Source organism: Pseudophryne corroboree, chromosome 11, assembly GCF_028390025.1.
Source record: "Pseudophryne corroboree isolate aPseCor3 chromosome 11, aPseCor3.hap2, whole genome shotgun sequence".
NCBI lineage: Eukaryota > Metazoa > Chordata > Amphibia > Anura > Myobatrachidae > Pseudophryne > Pseudophryne corroboree.
The window spans coordinates 324,264,868-324,274,696 of NC_086454.1; positions in this window are offsets into that span (position 1 = coordinate 324,264,868).

The following is a 9,829-nucleotide window of genomic DNA, read 5'->3' on the forward strand; positions in this document are numbered from 1 at the left end:
CACAGGACCCGAGTGCATCGTGGAGGGTGCCACTGGACCCGTGTGCATCGTGGAAGGTGCCACAGGCCCCGTGTGCATTGTGGGGGGTGCCACAGGCTCTGTGTGCATCGTGGAAGGTGTCACAGGACCCGAGTGCATAGTGGAGGGTGCCACAGGACCCGAGTGCATTGTGGAGGGTGCCACAGGACCCGAATGCAGCGTTGAGGGTGCCACAAGTGCATGGTGGAGGGTGCCACAGGACCCGAGTGCATCGTGGGGGATGTCACAGGACCCATGTGCATGGTGGAGGGTGCCACAGGACACGTGTGCATGTTGGAGGGTGCCACAGGACCCGAGTGCATTGTGGAGAGTGTCAACAGGACACGTGTGTACAAAGAATACGTGTGCGTTGCAGAGGGAAACAAACGGCACGTGTGTATAAGGTCGGCAGTCAATTTACCGGTAGTTGGGATCCCAGCTGTCAGGATACAGACGACGGAATCCTGACAACCGGTGAAACACCAGCGGTCGGATTCCACACCAGCGGCTGGAATCCCCACTTGTGTGGTGGTCCACGCCACAACCCGAGGGGAAATATAATCCTGTGGCATCCAAAAGTCGCCACCGGACCCCGAAGTGTGGCGAACACAGCAATGCCACGAGGGGTCACTCTGCACTCGCCGCCGGTATCCCAGCTGTTGGGATCCCGACGTCGGTCTCCTGACCACCGGGATATCATACTGATCCCGTATATAGTAGAGATGAGCGGGTTCGGTTTCTTTGAATCCGAACCCGCACGAACTTCACTTTTTTTTTCACGGGTCCGAGCGACTCGGATCTTCCCGCCTTGCTCGGTTAACCCGAGCGCGCCCGAACGTCATCATGACGCTGTCGGATTCTCGCGAGACTCGGATTCTATATAAGGAGCCGCGCGTCGCCGCCATTTTCACACGTGCATTGAGATTGATAGGGAGAGGACGTGGCTGGCGTCCTCTCCATTAGAATAGATTAGAAGAGAGAGAGAGAGAGAGAGATTGTGCAGACAGAGTTTACCACAGTGACCAGTGCAGTTGTTGTTAAGTTAACTTTTATTTAATATATCCGTTCTCTGCTATATCCGTTCTCTGCCTGAAAAAAACGATACACAGCAGTCACACAGTGTGACTCAGTCTGTGTGCACTCAGCTCAGCCCAGTGTGCTGCACATCAATGTATAAAAGCTTATAATAATTGTGGGGGAGACTGGGGAGCACTGCAGGTTGTTATAGCAGGAGCCAGGAGTACATAATATTATATTAATTTAAAATTAAACAGTGCACACTTTTGCTGCAGGAGTGCCACTGCCAGTGTGACTAGTGGTGACCAGTGCCTGACCACCAGTATAGTAGTATATTGTTGTATACTATCTCTTTATCAACCAGTCTATATTAGCAGCAGACACAGTACAGTGCGGTAGTTCACGGCTGTGGCTACCTCTGTGTCGGCAGTCGGCACTCGGCAGGCAGTCCGTCCATCCATAATTGTATAATTATATACCACCTAACCGTGGTATTTTTCTTTCTTTCTTTATACCGTCGTCATAGTCATACTAGTTGTTACGAGTATACTACTATCTCTTTATCAACCAGTGTACAGTGCGGTAGTTCACGGCTGTGGCTACCTCTGTGTCGGCAGTCGGCAGGCAGTCCGTCCATCCATAATTGTATTATTATAATATATACCACCTAACCGTGGTTTTTTTTTCATTCTTTATACCGTCGTAGTGTCATACTAGTTGTTACGAGTATACTACTATCTCTTTATCAACCAGTGTACAGTGCGGTAGTTCACGGCTGTGGCTACCTCTGTGTCGGCAGTCGGCAGGCAGTCCGTCCATCCATAATTGTATTATAATATATACCACCTAACCGTGGTTTTTTTTTCATTCTTTATACCGTCATAGTGTCATACTAGTTGTTACGAGTATACTACTATCTCTTTATCAACCAGTGTACAGTGCGGTAGTTCACGGCTGTGGCTACCTCTGTGTCGGCAGTCGGCAGGCAGTCCGTCCATCCATAATTGTATTATAATATATACCACCTAACCGTGGTTTTTTTTTCATTCTTTATACCGTCATAGTCAGTCATACTAGTTGTTACGAGTATACTACTATCTCTTTATCAACCAGTGTACAGTGCGGTAGTTCACGGCTGTGGCTACCTCTGTGTCGGCACTCGGCAGGCAGTCCGTCCATCCATAATTGTATTATAATATATACCACCTAACCGTGTTTTTTTTTTCATTCTTTATACCGTCATAGTCAGTCATACTAGTTGTTACGAGTATACTACTATCTCTTTATCAACCAGTGTACAGTGCGGTAGTTCACGGCTGTGGCTACCTCTGTGTCGGAACTCGGCAGGCAGTCCGTCCATCCATAATTGTATTATTATAATATATACCACCTAACCGTGGTTTTTTTTTCATTCTTTATACCGTCATAGTCAGTCATACTAGTTGTTACGAGTATACTACTATCTCTTTATCAACCAGTGTACAGTGCGGTAGTTCACGGCTGTGGCTACCTCTGTGTCGGCAGTCGGCAGGCAGTCCGTCCATCCATAATTGTATTATAATATATACCACCTAACCGTGGTTTTTTTTTCATTCTTTATACCGTCATAGTCAGTCATACTAGTTGTTACGAGTATACTACTATCTCTTTATCAACCAGTGTACAGTGCGGTAGTTCACGGCTGTGGCTACCTCTGTGTCGGAACTCGGCAGGCAGTCCGTCCATCCATAATTGTATTACAATATATACCACCTAACCGTGGTTTTTTTTTCATTCTTTATACCGTCATAGTCAGTCATACTAGTTGTTACGAGTATACTACTATATCTTTATCAACCAGTGTACAGTGCGGTAGTTCACGGCTGTGGCTACCTCTGTGTCGGCACTCGGCAGGCAGTCCGTCCATCCATAATTGTATTACAATATATACCACCTAACCGTGGTTTTTTTATACCACCTAACCATGGCAGTCCGTCCATAATTGTATACTAGTATCCAATCCATCCATCTCCATTGTTTACCTGAGGTGCCTTTTAGTTCTGCCTATAAAATATGGAGAACAAAAAAGTTGAGGTTCCAAAATTAGGGAAAGATCAAGATCCACTTCCACCTCGTGCTGAAGCTGCTGCCACTAGTCATGGCCGAGACGATGAAATGCCAGCAACGTCGTCTGCCAAGGCCGATGCCCAATGTCATAGTACAGAGCATGTCAAATCCAAAACACCAAATATCAGAAAAAAAAGGACTCCAAAACCTAAAATAAAATTGTCGGAGGAGAAGCGTAAACTTGCCAATATGCCATTTACCACACGGAGTGGCAAGGAACGGCTGAGGCCCTGGCCTATGTTCATGGCTAGTGGTTCAGCTTCACATGAGGATGGAAGCACTCAGCCTCTCGCTAGAAAACTGAAAAGACTCAAGCTGGCAAAAGCACCGCAAAGAACTGTGCGTTCTTTGAAATCCCAAATCCACAAGGAGAGTCCAATTGTGTCGGTTGCGATGCCTGACCTTCCCAACACTGGACGTGAAGAGCATGCGCCTTCCACTATTTGCATGCCCCCTGCAAGTGCTGGAAGGAGCACCCGCAGTCCAGTTCCTGATAGTCAGATTGAAGATGTCAGTGTTGAAGTACACCAGGATGAGGAGGATATGGGTGTTGCTGGCGCTGGGGAGGAAATTGACCAGAAGGATTCTGATGGTGAGGTGGTTTGTTTAAGTCAGGCACCCGGGGAGACACCTGTTGTCCGTGGGAGGAATATGGCCGTTGACATGCCAGGTGAAAATACCAAAAAAATCAGCTCTTCGGTGTGGAGGTATTTCACCAGAAATGCGGACAACAGGTGTCAAGCCGTGTGTTCCCTTTGTCAAGCTGTAATAAGTAGGGGTAAGGACGTTAACCACCTCGGAACATCCTCCCTTATACGTCACCTGCAGCGCATTCATAATAAGTCAGTGACAAGTTCAAAAACTTTGGGTGACAGCGGAAGCAGTCCACTGACCAGTAAATCCCTTCCTCTTGTAACCAAGCTCACGCAAACCACCCCACCAACTCCCTCAGTGTCAATTTCCTCCTTCCCCAGGAATGCCAATAGTCCTGCAGGCCATGTCACTGGCAAGTCTGACGAGTCCTCTCCTGCCTGGGATTCCTCCGATGCATCCTTGCGTGTAACGCCTACTGCTGCTGGCGCTGCTGTTGTTGCCGCTGGGAGTCGATGGTCATCCCAGAGGGGAAGTCGTAAGCCCACTTGTACTACTTCCAGTAAGCAATTGACTGTTCAACAGTCCTTTGCGAGGAAGATGAAATATCACAGCAGTCATCCTACTGCAAAGCGGATAACTGAGTCCTTGACAACTATGTTGGTGTTAGACGTGCGTCCGGTATCCGCCGTTAGTTCACAGGGAACTAGACAATTTATTGAGGCAGTGTGCCCCCGTTACCAAATACCATCTAGGTTCCACTTCTCTAGGCAGGCGATACCGAGAATGTACACGGACGTCAGAAAAAGACTCACCAGTGTCCTAAAAAATGCAGTTGTACCCAATGTCCACTTAACCACGGACATGTGGACAAGTGGAGCAGGGCAGGGTCAGGACTATATGACTGTGACAGCCCACTGGGTAGATGTATGGACTCCCGCCGCAAGAACAGCAGCGGCGGCACCAGTAGCAGCATCTCGCAAACGCCAACTCTTTCCTAGGCAGGCTACGCTTTGTATCACCGCTTTCCAGAATACGCACACAGCTGAAAACCTCTTACGGCAACTGAGGAAGATCATCGCGGAATGGCTTACCCCAATTGGACTCTCCTGTGGATTTGTGGCATCGGACAACGCCAGCAATATTGTGTGTGCATTAAATATGGGCAAATTCCAGCACGTCCCATGTTTTGCACATACCTTGAATTTGGTGGTGCAGAATTTTTTAAAAAACGACAGGGGCGTGCAAGAGATGCTGTCGGTGGCCAGAAAAATTGCGGGACACTTTCGGCGTACAGGCACCACGTACAGAAGACTGGAGCACCACCAAAAACTACTGAACCTGCCCTGCCATCATCTGAAGCAAGAAGTGGTAACGAGGTGGAATTCAACCCTCTATATGCTTCAGAGGTTGGAGGAGCAGCAAAAGGCCATTCAAGCCTATACAATTGAGCACGATATAGGAGATGGAATGCACCTGTCTCAAGTGCAGTGGAGAATGATTTCAACGTTGTGCAAGGTTCTGATGCCCTTTGAACTTGCCACACGTGAAGTCAGTTCAGACACTGCCAGCCTGAGTCAGGTCATTCCCCTCATCAGGCTTTTGCAGAAGAAGCTGGAGGCATTGAAGAAGGAGCTAACACGGAGCGATTCCGCTAGGCATGTGGGACTTGTGGATGCAGCCCTTAATTCGCTTAACAAGGATTCACGGGTGGTCAATCTGTTGAAATCAGAGCACTACATTTTGGCCACCGTGCTCGATCCTAGATTTAAAGCCTACCTTGGATCTCTCTTTCCGGCAGACACAGGTCTGCTGGGGTTGAAAGACCTGCTGGTGACAAAATTGTCAAGTCAAGCGGAACGCGACCTGTCAACATCTCCTCCTTCACATTCTCCCGCAACTGGGGGTGCGAGGAAAAGGCTCAGAATTCCGAGCCCACCCGCTGGCGGTGATGCAGGGCAGTCTGGAGCGACTGCTGATGCTGACATCTGGTCCGGACTGAAGGACCTGACAACGATTACGGACATGTCGTCTACTGTCACTGCATATGATTCTCTCAACATTGATAGAATGGTGGAGGATTATATGAGTGACCGCATCCAAGTAGGCACGTCACACAGTCCGTACTTATACTGGCAGGAAAAAGAGGCAATTTGGAGGCCCTTGCACAAACTGGCTTTATTCTACCTAAGTTGCCCTCCCACAAGTGTGTACTCCGAAAGAGTGTTTAGTGCCGCCGCTCACCTTGTCAGCAATCGGCGTACGAGGTTACATCCAGAAAATGTGGAGAAGATGATGTTCATTAAAATGAATTATAATCAATTCCTCCGCGGAGACATTGACCAGCAGCAATTGCCTCCACAAAGTACACAGGGAGCTGAGATGGTGGATTCCAGTGGGGACGAATTGATAATCTGTGAGGAGGGGGATGTACACGGTGATATATCGGAGGGTGAAGATGAGGTGGACATCTTGCCTCTGTAGAGCCAGTTTGTGCAAGGAGAGATTAATTGCTTCTTTTTTGGGGGGGGTCCAAACCAACCCGTCATATCAGTCACAGTCGTGTGGCAGACCCTGTCACTGAAATGATGGGTTGGTTAAAGTGTGCATGTCCTGTTTTGTTTATACAACATAAGGGTGGGTGGGAGGGCCCAAGGATAATTCCATCTTGCACCTCTTTTTTCTTTTCTTTTTCTTTGCATCATGTGCTGATTGGGGAGGGTTTTTTGGAAGGGACATCCTGCGTGACACTGCAGTGCCACTCCTAGATGGGCCCGGTGTTTGTGTCGGCCACTAGGGTCGCTAATCTTACTCACACAGCTACCTCATTGCGCCTCTTTTTTTCTTTGCGTCATGTGCTGTTTGGGGAGGGTTTTTTGGAAGGGACATCCTGCGTGACACTGCAGTGCCACTCCTAGATGTGCCCGGTGTTTGTGTCGGCCACTAGGGTCGCTAATCTTACTCACACAGTCAGCTACCTCATTGCGCCTCTTTTTTTCTTTGCGTCATGTGCTGTTTGGGGAGGGTTTTTTGGAAGGGCCATCCTGCGTGACACTGCAGTGCCACTCCTAGATGGGCCCGGTGTTTGTGTCGGCCACTAGGGTCGCTAATCTTACTCACACAGCTACCTCATTGCGCCTCTTTTTTTCTTTGCGTCATGTGCTGTTTGGGGAGGGTTTTTTGGAAGGGACATCCTGCGTGACACTGCAGTGCCACTCCTAGATGGGCCCGGTGTTTGTGTCGGCCACTAGGGTCGCTTATCTTACTCACACAGCGACCTCGGTGCAAATTTTAGGACTAAAAATAATATTGTGAGGTGTGAGGTATTCAGAATAGACTGAAAATGAGTGTAAATTATGGTTTTTGAGGTTAATAATACTTTGGGATCAAAATGACCCCCAAATTCTATGATTTAAGCTGTTTTTTAGTGTTTTTTGAAAAAAACACCCGAATCCAAAACACACCCGAATCCGACAAAAATAATTCGGTGAGGTTTTGCCAAAACGCGTTCGAACCCAAAACACGGCCGCGGAACCGAACCCAAAACCAAAACACAAAACCCGAAAAATTTCAGGCGCTCATCTCTAGTATATAGTGGAGGCTGACAAAGGACATGTATATATTTGTAGATGACACAGGATACATATGCAGAACCAGATTAAGCCTTGGGGAGCCCGGGCACTGAAAACAGGGGTCTGGCCAACTTATCGGCCCTCCACATCTTGTCAACACAACCCCCACTTGCAACAGTGTGCTATGGGGAGGGAGCTTGAGGTGTATATAAGATTGTGTATATTACATTTAAACCAATGGTGTATAAAGGATTTAAACTAATAATAGATTAATAATACCTGGGTACTGTTTATTGCTCCACATAATTGAGGGACAAATAAGTTTTCTTGCAGTGGAACAAAAACCACTTAAATAACCCTAATATTCATATAGAAAAATAAAATACACAATACTGTGCAAAGGTTCTAGGCAGATGTGGAAAACGCTGCAATATAAGAATGCTTTGAAAAATAGAGGTGTTACTAGTTTATTTTTTTATCAATTAACAACATGCAAAGTGAATGAACCGAAGAGAAATCTTAATCAAATCAATTCCTCTAGGTACACTTGCACACAGTTTTTCTGCATGGAGATTGGGGCAGATGTATTAACCTGGAGAAGGCGTAAGGAAGTGATAAACCAGTGATAAATGCAAGGTGATAGACACACCAGCCAATCAGCTCCTAACTGTTCATTTACATATTGTAGCTGATTGGCTGCTGCATTTATTACCTTGTATTTATCACTGGTTTATCACTTCCTTATGCCTTCTTCAGGTTAATATATGTGCCCCATTGTTCCAAATACCTTGGAGAACTAACTAAAAATCCTTCTGTCTCTTCACGTAATCCCAGACAGACTCAATGATGTTGACATCATGGCTCTGCACACTATCTGCACCTGAGCCTTCCCCGAAGTTCCTCAGTGACACGCCATCTCAGGTCTACAGCAGGATGCACCATGGCCTCACACTGGGCATTCCCTGTGGCTCTTGTCTTAAGTGACACATTATTTCAGGTCTCCAGCAGGAAACACAATGGCCTCATATACCCCTTTCACATCGCACAAATAACCCGGTATCGACACGGCATATTGCCGTGTCGACACGGGTCAGTGTGCGATGTGAAAGCACTCTGCCGGAATTATCGGGTTGCCTGACCCGGTAATTCAACCCGGTATAAAAGAAGGATTATACCCGGGTTGAATACCGGGTCAGGTGCAGTGTGAATGGGAGCCGCGTCGATGCGACACGGTTCCCATTCACAGCGTAGGGAGAGGCGGCGCAGGAGATGAGCTCATCTCCCAGCGCCTCCTCCACCCCCGCCCCTGCTGCTGCTGCGCCCCCCCCCCCCGCTGCTATGGCAACCGACCCGGTATATTGCCGGGTCGGAAAGCCAGCAGAGGGGAGCAAATGCCGGATCCCACCCAGTAAGTACACGTTTCTTTTACCGGGTGGGATCCCGCATTTGCGATCTGAATGCGGTAATACTGAGCCTTCCCCAGAGCTTTTAAGTGGCACATCATTCAATGTCTCCATTAGGACACACAATCTCCCAACACTGGGCCTTTCCAGAGCTTCTCAGTGACTCATAATTCAGTGTCTCCAGTAGGACACAAAATGGCCTCACACGGGGCATTCCCTAGACCTCCTCAGTGATATGTCATCTCAGGTCTCCAGGAGGACACACAGTGGCCTCACACTGGGACTTTCCGGAGCTCCTCTGTGACACATCATCTCAGGTATCCAGCAGGACACACCATGGCCTTAGACTGGGACTTCCCGGAGCTCCTCTGTGACACATCATCTCAGGTCCTCAGCAGCAGAGCCGGCCCTAACCATTATGATGCCCTAGGCAAGATTTTGGCTGGTGCCCCCTAGCACCGCTGGTTCCGCCTCTGACCTTGCACCTCTTTCCCAATACCATTACCCCTCAGCCATAACAGTCCTTATTTTGGTGTTTGTACCCCCTATATTTTAAATAGGAACAGTTCGCACATTTGGCGCACAGCCCAAAAAGAGGTGTGTTTTTGCTGGCAAGGGGCATGGCCACATAATAGTAATCCCAATTCCAATTACGCCACACACTACTGCAACTTTATTCACATTTGATCATGCGATAGCTTCCATAATTCATATTACATCCCACAGTAGTATCACTTTACCTTATAAACGTTACTCCTCACAGTAGAGCCCCTTATTCACACTACATCACACTGAATTGCTCCTTATTCACATTACACCACACCCTATTGCTCTTTATTCACATTAGACAACACAGTAGTGCCCTTTTTATACGCAACGCCACATAGTAGAGCACCTTATACACATAATGCCAGAGTAATGCCTCTTACACATATGCGACACATTATTAATGTCCTTATAAACATAATGCGCCTTACACATTAGGACAACCTTTATTAATGCCCTTTTACGCATAATGTCCCTTACACATATGCCGCACATTATTAATGCCCTTATACACATAATGACACACAGAGTGCCCCTTACACATATGTTGCACATTATTAATGCATTTTTACATGA